The sequence below is a fragment of the Onychostoma macrolepis genome, chromosome 11 (genome assembly GCF_012432095.1).
Source record: "Onychostoma macrolepis isolate SWU-2019 chromosome 11, ASM1243209v1, whole genome shotgun sequence".
Taxonomy (NCBI): domain Eukaryota; kingdom Metazoa; phylum Chordata; class Actinopteri; order Cypriniformes; family Cyprinidae; genus Onychostoma; species Onychostoma macrolepis.
This window is the reverse complement of record NC_081165.1, coordinates 5710343-5724387: the sequence shown is the minus strand read 5'-3', so window position 1 is coordinate 5724387 and position 14045 is coordinate 5710343. Positions and strand designations below refer to the sequence as shown.

Here is a 14045-nt window from a genome sequence, read left to right as displayed (position 1 = left end):
GTAATGTGATGTTTTAATTAGGGCTGGGCGATACGGCCTAAAAAAAAAATCCCTGATTTTTTCACAAAAAATCCGATTTACTATTTAAATCGACCCCCCCCTACTTAAAATCAATCTGCAGATGACAAAGAAATTGTTCAAAACAAGTTTTAACTTTATTTTGTTTTGATTTTCCCTTCTGGGATTTGATCTGGATTTCCCCCTTGGGGTTAAAGTGCAATCAGAAAAAACAAGCCAAAGAGACAAGATGGCAGGCCCTGCCATTGTAAACAGTGAAAATGTAACATAACATAACATATAACATAAAATGTAACATAAAACATAAAATTATGTGACCCTTTTTGATAAGTTTTCTTTAAACACAAGTTTAACATCTTGTTATTCAGTAGATAGGAGGTAGTTCTGATAAAGGATGGACGATGACATCGTGGGGGTTAGGGGGTGTGCCCAAAGCGTGAATCTGTATTCAAAAAGGCACGGAAAACGAATAACGATTGCTAATGGTTGCCTGTTACAGTTACATTACAGTACATAAAATGTCACTTACCACATAAACAGAGTAAGGAGAGAAGAAATATACATTTTCCTCCCTTGTATTTATTCTCTGCAGTGAGTCAATGTCATGGACGTAAGGGTAGAGCAAGTTTAAATATCTTTCTAGTCTATATTTCCATCTTGTAATCCCGCTGTTTTGGGTATTTAAAAAAAAAATATATATATTTGTAATAGAGCAGACACTGACTGAAAATTAGAATATTACTTAAGACCAATACAAAGAAAGGATTTTTAGAAATCTTGGCCAACTGAAAAGTATGAACATGAAAAGTATGAGCATGTACAGCACTCAATACTTAGTTGGGGCTCCTTTTGCCTGAATTACTGCAGCAATGCGGCGTGGCATGGAGTCGATCAGTCTGTGGTACTGCTCAGGTGTTATGAGAGCCCAGGTTGCTCTGATAGTGGCCTTCAGCTCTTCTGCATTGTTGGGTCTGGCATATTGCATCTTCCTCTTCACAATACCCCATAGATTTTCTATTATCTTCCATAAAGTTGGTCAGCAGCAGGAAGCATGAAGTGCTCTAAAACTTCCTGGTATACGGCTGCGTTGACCTTGGACCTCAGAAAACATAGTGGACCAACACCAGCAGATGACCAGCAACGTGGATTGTGTGCCTCTCCTCTCTTCCTCCAGACTCTGGGACCCTGATTTCCAAAGGAAATGCAAAATTTACTATTATCAGAGAACATAACTTTGGACCACTCAGCAGCAGTGACACTTCTGACGCTGTCTGTTGTTCAAGAGTGGCTTGACACAAGGAATGCGACAGCTGAAACCCATGTCTTGCATACGTCTGTGCGTAGTGGTTCTTGAAGCACTGACTCCAGCTGCAGTCCACTCTTTGTGAATCTCCCCCACATTTTTGAATGGGTTTTGTTTCACAATCCTCTCCAGGGTGCGGATATCCCTATTGCTCGTACACTTTTTTTCTACCACATATTTTCCTTCCCTTTGCCTCTCTATTAATGTGCTTGGAAACAGAGCTCTGTGAACAGCCAGCCTCTTTTGCAATGACCTTTTGTGTCTTGCCCTCCTTGTGCAATGTGTCAATGGTCGTCTTTTGGACAACTGTCAAGTCAGCAGTCTTCCCCATGATTGTGTAGCCTACAGAACTAGACTGAGAGACCATTTAAAGGCCTTTGCAGGTGTTTTGAGTTAATTAGCTGATTAGAGTGTGGCACCAGGTGTCTTCAGTATTGAACCTTTTCACAATATTCTAATTTTCTGGGATACTGAATTTGGGATTTTCCTTAGTTGTCAGTTATAATCATCAAAATTAAAAGAAATAAACATTTGAAATATATCAGTCTGTGTGTAATGAATGAATTTAATATACAAGTTTCACTTTTTGAATGGAATTAGTAAAATAAATCAACTTTTTGATGATATTCTAATTATATGACCAGCACCCGTACAGTACATTCTGTTTTTATAACTAGATTCCGCGATTCCGTCCGCGTTTTCCGCATCGCGGAAATCATAAAGCCCTGATCGCACCGCAACGCTGTAGACACGGTGTGAGATTTTTTTTTATGGGTTATGTTATAGCCCTGCTTGTTTTGTTTAATGTTTATATGAAATCTCTGTATTGCTCATATTATCGTATTATTTACTGCCATGCCAGCCACAAATTAAAGCTTGGCGAGCCGCATGAGTCTCATGAGCCACGCAACACTGCTTTAAGGGATCCGCATTCCGGAGTACACGTCATCTTTCCGAACACGTTGGGATGCGGCGGATTGCGGGGGGATCACGAAACCCTAACTATATGGCAAACGCGCGTGGGGAGGGCTGAGCCCTTTCGGGACTACGGGAGCGTCGCGGATGTTAAAGAGAAAACCAATTTTCATTCAAACAAATCGACGTGAACTACACATTCAAGTTAATCGATAAAATCGATTTATCGCCCAGCCCTAGTTTTAATGATGATCAGTGATGGTGATGTGCTGATGCTTGTGCTGTGATGTGATGTTAAATATATAGTTTAGTCATGAAACTCTAGATGGCACAGGCTGACGGGTTGTTAACGTAACTGATGATATTCAGAGAGTTAAACGACTTGGCACAAGCTGATTGGTTCATGCTGCAGATGCAGCCAATGAGCTTACTGCCTTGCATTTATATGGCTGGTTAGCATTCACCTGAGATTCCTACAGTGCACTTTCAGTTTCTCTGAAACTCAACAGCTAGACAAGTAATCGGTTTTCACTCTGATTTCAGTGCATTATTGCGTTCGTCAGATTTACATTTTAAACTAGAAAACATACAAGTTGTAAAACTACGCGCAGGTTATTTGTGTGAGGAGTAATTACTAAGCATGTCTTGTTCATATAACAGCAGTAGCTGTAATAAGTAGTGTAACTTTTCAATTACTTTATTAAAGTAATGTAACTTATTACTTTTTGATTACTTTTCTAAATTTCTAATGTTTTCAACTGTTAACAATATGGCTGCCCACTGCTCCGGGTGTGTGTTCACAGTGTGTGTGTGTGTGTGTGTGTACCTGTTTTTCTATTCTGGTAGGGACTTAAACCTGAATACACACAGACTCATGGGGACTTGTGTCATGGTGGGGACCTAAATTGAGGTCCCCACGGGTAAACCAACTAATAAATCACACAGAATGAAGTTTGAAGTTTTCTTTAAGGGGTAGGTTTAGGTGTAGGGTTGGTGTAGGTCAATAGAATATACGGTCTGTACAGTAGAAAAAGCATTATGCCTATGGAGAGTCCCCACAAGGATAGCAAACCAGATGTGTGTGTGTGTGTGTGTGCGCGCACACTTGGATGGGTTAAATGCAGAGCACAAATTCCGAGTATGGGTCACCATACTTGGCCACACATCACTTCACTTTCACTAAATTTGTTTATGTCTGGATGCGCAAATCATTTTGCTCCAGACTGTTTTCTGAATGAGGCACAATTCAAGGCAGGTTTTGTTAAAAAGTTAAAACTCAAGGATGGATCAGTACCCATTGTTCATGATCCAGCTGCAGCTCCAGAAGAAGATTATTTGCAAATCGCCTTTGCTCTTCCACAGAAGAGAGGGGCGGGGTGAGTATGTAAAGCATGTAAAGAGATATGCAGCGAAACGAGGTGCTGTGAACAGAGCTGTTTTTGACAAGGTAAAAAGGGTGTTGTTTTTCACAACCACTGAGACTATTTCGAGAAGACCCTAAAGAATCATACCAACTTGTGGAAAATGGGTTTCTGATGTCCCCTTTGAAGCACAGCCACCACAAAATCAGACTTACTTTAAAATCATTCTAAGGTTAAGTACAGATTTAAAATTATAACAAGATATAGTTTTAATATCTATGATACTGTTTTTGAAATCAAATCTTTGCATAGCTATGGCAGGAAACACTGGAATCTGACAATGCCTTTGAAAAAAAAACAGTTAATCTTAAAAAAAAATAAAGCATATACATAAACCCATATAGGACATATAAGAGTTATCAGATAAGCATGTTATAAAAATGCATCATTCATTCATTCATATAAATGCATCATTCATTCATTCATTCATTCATAAACTTCTGAAACATTGGTGTTTCATATTTTGGTGCAGTCACTGCAATTTATGAAAGAAATCAATTAAATCTGTATGTGGGAGTGTGTGTGAAAAAAAAAATCAGATGTAACCCCCTTTGTAATCCTTAACATTTTCATAAGTAACTGTAATTTAATTACACATTTTTCCTTAGTAACTGTAACTAATTACAATTACTTTTATTTTGTAGTTAAATTACGTAATTCCGTTACATGCAACTAGTTACTCCCCAACACTGCTCGTGCCGCATTGCAATGCAGTTCATAAGAGGGAGCACTCATTCTTAAAGGGGCCACATCTTTATTTCACTCGTTACCTTGGTTCAGCGATAGTGAAGAGTTTATTATGAAAGTCTTGTTTAGTGATAGTTTAAAGATAATTAATCATGAATTTGTTTAAAGTATAAAAATACTACTAATAATTAATAGGGGTGTCGAAATTAATCGCATCGCGATGTGGACGTGGACGATTCTGCATCGATGCAGTGATAGACCATAATCGATTATAGCATATGACGTCATTCACATACGCGCTTGTCACGCGAGTATTAAAAATGCACTCTCTATTTTGAAATCTGAGTTTAGCTTTTTCCCGCATATGGCACATGTCTGCGCTACAGACAAACGCGGCAGGCTTCATTGCACAGAATATGTGCTGGGAGACACATGCACATTGCTAGTGCTTCCACTCGCTGTTATTTTAGTCTTTTACTTTAGATATGCTTCCATTTCTACCTTTTGGAATGCAGTACATTAGATGCACGAAACTCACATACTGACAGACTTTCACGTGTGCTTTGCGTTTGTTTGTCCTGAAGCTCGTGGCTGCGGTAAATGCACTTGCATCTACTTTTATTGTACGAAATTGATGTAAACACAGTCAGTTATGTTTTCAGAACAGGACAAAACATCTGATATGTGGAAACAGATGTGTGCATTGGTGTGAATGCAGTGTATTAAAGACAGTTGCTAAGTACATTTACTTGAGTACTGTACTTAAGTACACTTTTTGAGTATCTGTACTTTGAGTATTATTTTTTCTGGAAACATGACTTTAACTTCACTACATTTGAAAGACAAATATTGTACTTTTCACTCCACTACATTTCTATCAAGGTCCTCGAAGTAGAAAGTCATTTCTATGTAGCAGCTTTGAAAGTCAGTGGGTGATTTTTTTTTTTCTTCTCCAAAACGTGACTTACTTTTTTTCAGACAGTTTATCAGCAATCACTCTTGTAGGGCTACATGAAGTGATTTCCCAGCATTTTTGTGAACACTGACCGGTTGCAAATGTGATATTTACAACAATTCAATAATAAAAATTAATAGTGTGTTATATATGTTAGACACAATATTGTCTGATTTTGCTAAATTATGTGAAAATATTACCTATAAAGCCACAGAAGAACTGTTGTGTGTCTCCTAATAAAACACAATAGGTGTTGGACTGCACAGACCAAGCACTGCACAGACCGTTCTGTGTGTGACATCAAAGTACCGTGAGAGAGATTAGACAGCATTTTTGAAATTTTTGTTTTGATGTCAAATAAGTCTTGCTGTTTTGCTTTTTTGTTAAAGCAGTTTTGCTGTTGTAAAGTTATACAGCTACAGTTGTGTTGCTGGGTTTTAAAGCAGGTGGTTTTTTTAGTTTTTTTTCTTCCTTATCACTCTGTATTTACAGGATTTCACTGTCCACTCTGTTCAAATGTGGATGAATGGCTACACATAGATGTGTGCACACACTGTAAGAGCTGTGTGAGATTACTACCATCCTGCATTTGTGGGGGTGGGAAGAGGTGTTAAACAATAATTTTGTTTAGTTTTTTTCCCCATAGGTTTTTTAACATTCTAAAAGCTCTTTATTCCAAAGATACTACAAGCTAGTCAGCATATTCAGTAGATGTAATGTATTGTAAGTTGCTTCAGCGGTATTGCAAGTATTACGTACAACAATAATAAAACAGTGCATTGACATAAAAAAGGAAATTTATTTTTGGTACTTAAGTAATTTTAAAAGCAAGTACTTCTGTACTTTTACTTAAGTAAAAATCTGTCTTTACAACTTTTACTTGGAATGGAGTAATATTTGACCAGCAGTATCTGTACTTTCACTCAATTAATGGAGTTGTCCGCCTCTGCTCATCAGTAATAATCAAATGTCAATAATGCTGAGGAAAAAAGAAAAACCCATAACTATGATTATCTGTAAACTTTCGATACTTAAAGCACTCCCAGATACTGAAAGTGCCTTTTGTTTATCACTTGTAATTGTCTTTTCCCCTCTTTATTACTTTATATTTGCTTGTATGTTTTAAAGCTATAGTTTAATTCTTAACAATAAGTAGTTAATTATATATTAATTAAAATACTAATTAATGAATTAACAATTATTTTAAAAAGTAGCCTGCTTATATAATTTAATAAAAATGCACAAAATAAATTTGATATGATCGTGATGCATTGTGATGCATCATGATATCGAATTGAATCGTGAAACCAGTGCCGATTCACACCCCTAGTGATAATACTGAAGGACATTATATATGAGTGCCGTGATAGGTGTCGCATCCCTATAGGTAGACCAGCTGATGCAAGCTTGACTAACGTTGTCACGAATCCGGTCTATGAACTTCCGTTCACTCACCACCAGAGGTCACTCGCTCACCACATTGACTCTCACAACACACATCACATTGGACTCAATTTCCCATCATCCATTGCACTGATTGCACACACAGCTGATTGCACTGATCACACTGTTGATTGCACTGATCACACACCCTACTTAAGCCATGGACTTTCTCTCCCTCACTGCCGAGTATTGTATGCACATATCCCTCTCCTAGCGATAGCTACTCTACAGAGCCCTTGTTAGTTATCCTAGTCTTGCCTTGCCTGTTTTCATGTGTTCGTATTCTAGCCCGTGTTTCCTGGATTAACCCTTTCCGTGCCATTTCGTGTTTCTGTTCAGTTCCTGTATTGCCATGCGTTTTTCACTCCCCTAGTGTTAGCTGCTTTACGGAACGTTTGTTGTTTTCTAGTCTGTGTTCCCAGTATTTACCCCTGTCTCACTGTTCGGATGCTGTTTATTCCCTTGCCTGGATTATAGCCCGTGTACCTGGATTATCTCTCTGCCTTGCCCTTTTGGATACTGTTCGCCCATCGTCGACCTTCGCTTGCCCTAGGATAACTCTTTGTCTTGTCCCTGCCATACCTGTTTGCCATTGTTTCGACCCTGCCTGTATATATGACCATGCCTTTAAATAAAAGCTTGCACTTGGATCCGCACGTCTCACGTCTCGTCAGCCACGTTACAAACGTGACCTGCCAGAACTAACGCTGACGCTAGATTTAAATAAACATAAGCGTACAGCACCCAGGTTCACAATGTTAGGCCACTAGTTAATTTATCTGGGTTCAAGTAGCCCAGAAACACATTTAACTCAGGTCACTAGTTCAAGCTATCTGGTCAACCGATCAGGTACACACAGCAATATTTCACTAGCGTTAAAGGGGTCATATGATGCGATTTCAAGTTGTATTTACAACACTGTTCTAGAACAGTTCAACCCAAATATTTGAGTGTGTGCAGCACATTTTACGGAGGATTATTTCCTGGACCTGGGAGTAGCCTGCCAGCTATGCTGTGGGGCAATTCCAACTTTGCAAGGACAGTCTGGCGCAAGTTTTGAGCTGTGTAGGGTAGTGTTTGTTGTTTGTTGTTTCTCCGATCACAAATGCAGACATGGTATTGTTTATGCGGCGCGATGCAACGCGTAAAAAGACAGTATATGTCATTATAATCAGTAATTGATTATAATCAATTTCGATAGTTTTGAATAGTTTAGAATAGTTTCGATTTGAGCCATTTGCCCTGCTATAGGCTGGTGCTAATTAAAGGCGGCCACAGCGACTGTAAAAACTATTTAAACTGCCCGGTCACCAGAAGAGACAGACAGCAGCGCGTAAGTGTTTTAATACTTGTTCGTAGATCTGTTGTTTAAATTAATTACTTGCTGCTAGGAAAGAATACTTCGTTTCCTACCTATTTCTATTCTGCTTTTTCATTGTGGTTTATATTTTTGATTGCACTTACTGGTAATTATAATAATTGCCCCTGGGCTAAAAAGGAGCCTGTGTCATTTGCTTAGCTCCTTTCGTGCACTTAAGTGCGAAGTGTTAGTTTCGATTTGAGCCATTTGCCCTGCTATAGGCTGGTGGCTGTGCTAATTAAAGGCGGCCACAGCTTTTTTTTTCACTCTAGACTGTGTATTTCTTTGAGGTCTGCGCGCTGACGCGGAAGCATCTGCGAAAGCATTCAGCCGTCGTGTTCAGCCACCTCGTGTGAAGACCGACAAGTGTAAAGACCTGCGACTTTTTCCTGCACGACTTTAACCAAGCAACGACACCGAGCTACACACTTAAGTATCATTTTTTCCTTCCCTCACACACTCTCCTTTCCTATCCTCTTTCCTTCCACCTCTATCATGTGTCTCCAAAACATTCCGGTTCTCTCTCAACCACGCTCTTAACATCACACGCAGACGGTAACGTAATCCTGCTAACTTACGCCCTATCTCTACATCTTCCACTATACCTCTTGCCTTCTCTGTGGGTCTCTGGAATTGTCAGTCAGCTGTCAACAAACCTGACTTCATTTCTGCTTTTTCTTTAACCCTCTGGGGTCTGAGGGTGTTTTGGGGCCCCAGAGAAGTTTTGACATGCCCTGACATTTGTGCTTTTTTCAGTTGCTTATAAACATTTTAATGGCTAAAGTCTAAAAACACTGTATTCAGCACAAACTGGGCTACAATAACGTACGTGATTGTGTTTTTGAGAAAACAATGTTTATGCGTGGTTAGAAAAAAACTACAATTTTAAAGTAACTGAAATAAGGCCATAAAACACATACAGAACATTTGTTCACAAGACTTTTGAGAACTGGATATTGTATCCTAGAATATTTGCTTCAAAATGATCTGAAAATAATCTAACTCACTCATTCAGAGAAAACAATATATTGATTTACATTTTCTAAGTCACTTTTTGAGTAGAAAGGTTCTATGCGAGAGGGCGTGAACTTTCCTGGATAATGCTGTGACTCACACCTGAGAAGACAAAGGCACGCATAATGAGCTCCATAATGAGCCATTGAGTCAGGTATGTGACTGAGAGAGAAGAGTTACAAGAAAGAATGTGAGGAAGAATAATCAGGAAAATCTGCCTCAAAACGCGTATACGCATTTGTCGACCCCAGAGGGTTAAAATCCACGCTCAGCATCTTGGGCTTGACTGAGACCTGGATTCGTCCAGAAGACCGGGGTGGGGGCACTGGCCTGCTCATTTCAAACAATTGGAAATACTCAACCTGCTCTCCCCTATGCAAAAACTCATTTGAATCTCATGCCATTACTGTATCAGCTCCTATAAAATTCCAGATTGTGGTAATTTACTGTCCCCCTGGCCAAATTCTAGCCACCTTCCTAGAGGAGCTGGACAGGCTGTTGTCCTCTTTCGTGGAGGATGGCACTCCACTCTTAGTCTTTGGCGATTTCAACATTCACCTAGACAAGCCTTATGCTACAGACTTCCATTCACTCCTAGCTTCATTTGATCTCAAACGCCTTACCACTACTAGCACGCACAAATCAGGCAACCAACTTTAATTTACACACGCAATTGTACTTCAGATAAAATTCTGGTACAACCGCTACATATCTCTGACCATTTCTTCATTACATTTACATTACATTTTACTACCCGTGTGCCACCAATCCCCCTACCGGTTACTTTTAGACGAAACCCACGCTCCCTTTCTCCCTCCCATCTTTCCTCTGTAGTATCCTCCTCTCTTCCCTCACCTACCCATTTCTCATCTCTGGATGTAAACGCAGCTACTGACACTTTATGCTGTACCTTAACCTCGCCTAGACGACATTTGTCCTCTCTCCTCTAGGTCAGCACGGGCTGCCCCTTCTAACCCCTGGTTATCTGATGTTCTTCGTGAACATCGGACTAAACTCAGAGCGGCAGAGAGAAAATGGCGCAAAACAAACGATCCGTCGGACCTGAGTAGGTATCAGTCTTTGCTCTCATCTTTCTCTGCTGAAGTCCACACTGCCAAATACTCACATTTCCACAAGATCAACAGCTCTCCAGACATGCATGATCTCTTCAGAACATTTAATTCTCTCCTCTGTCCCCCTCCACCACCTCCCACCACTTCTATTACAGCTGATGATTTTTTTCACAGACAAAACTAGAACGATCAGTGGTCAGTTATCACCTCCACGCACACAGGACCTCCAACCAATCACATCCACTGCTAAAACTCCCATCTTCTCTTTCTGTCCCCTGACTGAGGCTGAAGTATCCAAACTTCTCCTCTCCAACCATCCTACAACATATCCTCTTGACCCAATGCCCTCACACCTTCTGCAAGCAATCTCTCCCACACTCTTACCGGCACTCACACACATCATCAACACATCTCTCCTCACAGGCATCTTTCCCACTGCGTTCAAGCAGGCTCGGGTAACCCCACTGCTCAAAAAACCTACATTAAACACTTCTCTTATAGAAAACTACAGACCTGTCTCTCTCCTTCCATTCATAGTGAAAACACTTGAACGAGTTGTCTTCAACCAGGTCTCATTGTTTCTTTCACAGAACAACACACTGGACGCTAAACAGTCAGGTTTCAGGAGTGGCCATTCAACTGAGACTGCGCTACTCTCAGTCACTGAAGCCCTGCAAATTGCAAAAGCCCATTCCAAATCATCAGTCCTCATTCTGCTGGATCTATCTGCCGCTTTTGACACTGTCAATCATCAGATACTCCTGTCCACCCTCTCATCACTGGGCATCACTAGGATTCCACTTCGCTGGTTTGAATCCTATCTCACTGGTAGGTCTTTCAGGGTGGCCTTGGGAGGGGAGGTATCCATAGCACATCGACTGGTCACTGGGGTTCCTCAGGGATTGGTTCTTGGACCCCTCCTCTTCTTCACATACACTACATCACTGGGTCCCATCATACAGGCACATGGATTTTCCTACCACTGCTACGCTGATGACACACAGCTCTAGCTATCTTTTCAACCAGATGATCCAACGGTAGCTGCACGGATCTCAGGTTGCCTGGCGGACATCTCGGCATGGATGAAAGAACATCACCTACAGCTCAACCTGGCAAAGACTGAGCTTCTTGTCTTCCCTGCCACTCCGACTCTACAGCATGACTTCACGATCCAGTTAGGTTCATCAACAATTACCCCATCAACTTCGGTCAGAAATCTTGGTGTAATCTTTGATGACCAGCTGACCTTCAGAGATCACATTGCAAAGACTGTTCGATCTTGCAGGTTTGCACTACACAACATCAGAAAGATCAGGCCCTTTCTGACGGAGCATGCTGCACAACTTCTTGTCCAGGCCCTTGTCATTTCTAGGCTGGACTACTGCAATGCTCTTCTGGCTGGACTTCCATCAAACACAGTCAAACCTCTACAAATTATTCAGAATGCGGCGGCACGACTGGTCTTCAATGAACCCAAAAGAGCCCATGTTACACCTCTCTTTATCTCATTGCATTGGCTACCAGTCGCAGCTCGCATCAAGTTCAAGACACTGATGCTTGCATATAGAACAACCACAGGCTCAGCACCCGCCTACTTGCACTCACTATTAAGAATCTACATCCCCTTCAGAAGTCTGAGATCTGCTAGTGAGCGATGCCTCGTGTTACCATCACAGAGAGGCTCAAAATCACTCTCCAGAACATTCTCGTTCACCATTCCTGGCTGGTGGAATGATCTTCCCACCCCTATCCGGAGTGCTGGATCCCTGTCAATCTTCAAGCAACAGTTGAAAACTCATCTCTTTCGACACTACTTGACTTCATCCTAAACTTTAAAAAAAAATATATATATATCTTTCTCTTTATTTATTCCTTCCCTTGCTAGCTTGTACTTATTTGAACAATGCCTGAGACTTGGTGTTACAAGCACTTCATCTGTCTAATTGCCTCTTCAAGATGAATCGCTTATGTATTCCCCAATTGTAAGTCGCTTTGGATAAAAGCGTCTGCAAAATGACTAAATGTAAATGTAATGTAAATGTAATCAGTAATGTCCCCACTAGATCAGCAAATGCCTCATTTGTAATGGGTTTTATTGATTTAGTCTCGTCGCGCCAGGACAAAGCATCACAATACGGTAAGGGGCGTAACATTTCCATCTCACACTTGAGGTATTCGGCTAATCACAACACACTGGATAGCTGGCCAATCAGAGCACGCCTAACTTCTCAGAACGATGAGCTTTATAAAAATCGACGCGTTTCAGAAAGGCGGGGCATAGAGGAGCAACAATAATGTACAATATGTGGAAAATAATGTGTTTTTTGAACTTTAAACCGCATAAACACATTGCATTACACCAAATACACAAAATAATGTTCTTTTTAGCAACGTCACATGACCCCTTCGAAGTCATTCGGCAAAGCCAGCCCAGGCTCACATAGATAGCAATCACGGTCTCACGGATCTCCGGAGCAGCAGCAGTATATGTCTTGGCAATAGATCTGCTTGTTCTGGGGGTTTTATCTTTTATAGTTCTTCTGCCTTATAGGGATGATTTTAAGCATATTATTGTATAGCAGCAGTAGGGCTGTGCAATTCATCGAAATTCAGTTTCGATTTCGGCCTCCAACGATTATGAAAATACAATAATCAAGAGAGAACGATTATTGCGCCCCATTCCGCCCCCTTTCTAGCAGTGGCTTTCACTCCTCCATAAAAGCCCTTTTTCACGTGTAAATCAGTAAAATCATGTAACGTGACTTTTACAAAATGGGACGTGCTTGAATTGTTAAAGTTGACTAGATTTATTAATGTTTTTAAAAGCGTGAAAGAGAACTTGCGCTGTTCCTCAGGAGGCTTGCGCTCAGAGATGGAACAGAACACGGACATGTAAAGTCATCTTTTAGCGCCTAAACGGTCAAATACATGCAAAAATGTGTCAAAACGCGGTGCTTTGTGATTATTCACGTAAACCTTTGTCGGTCATGTAATAAATGAATGCAAACAGATGAGAATGAAAATACATGCGTAACAGTAAATTGGATCCGTGCGGCTCTTAAAGTCAAGTCAAGTCACCTTTATTTATATAGCGCTTTTTTAACAATACAGATTGTGTCAAAGCACTTAACAGTATCAAATTGGAGGATAGAGTGTCAGTAATGTATAATGATAAGATTAAACACTCAATTTTCAGTTAAAGGCATTTCATTATTGAATTCAGAGATGTCATTGTCTAGCTCAGTTTAGTTTAAATAGTATCTGTGCAATCAAATCTGTGATAATCGCTAGAAATTAAGTGTCCCCAACTGAGCAAGCCAGAGGTGACAGCGGCAAGGAACCAAAACTCCCTCTGTGACAGAATGAAGAAAAAAACCTTGGGAGAAACCAGGCTCAGTTGGGGGGCCAGTTCTCCTCTGACCAGACGAAACCCGCAGTTCAAAAGTTTATATTTCTATTTTTATTTTGTTGCAATTTCTAACAATAATAGTATTATGTAGTTAGGTATTTTATTATATTTTTAGTTATTTTGTTATATTTTTGGTTTTATTGTATTTTAATCGAGGTCTTCACTGGGGATATGTCTCTGGGGCTCATCTGGGTGTCCTGGCCTCCGCCGATGACCAGGGCTGCAGACATTATCTCCCGGCGCCGATCCACCATCTGATTGGATACGGACTGAGAAACAGAATAGGAAAGAAACAGACAAATATTAGCGTAGATGCCATTCTACTTACGATGTAACGTGTACATCGTGTGTTATGGGGAGTGTTCCCAGTTCCGGTTGATCTAATTAATGCAGCCTAACAATCCGGAAACAAACGGATTTGAATAATTGAAGCGTATTAGTGTGTTA

General features: G+C 40.5%; 1 protein-coding gene across 5 annotated transcripts in view; it reads left to right on the top strand.

The window, feature by feature from the left end:
* elmo2 (engulfment and cell motility 2) overlaps positions 1-14045 on the top strand; it is a 92057-nt gene that overhangs the window by 29276 nt on the left and 48736 nt on the right. The gene's annotated exons all lie outside the window — the stretch shown is intronic.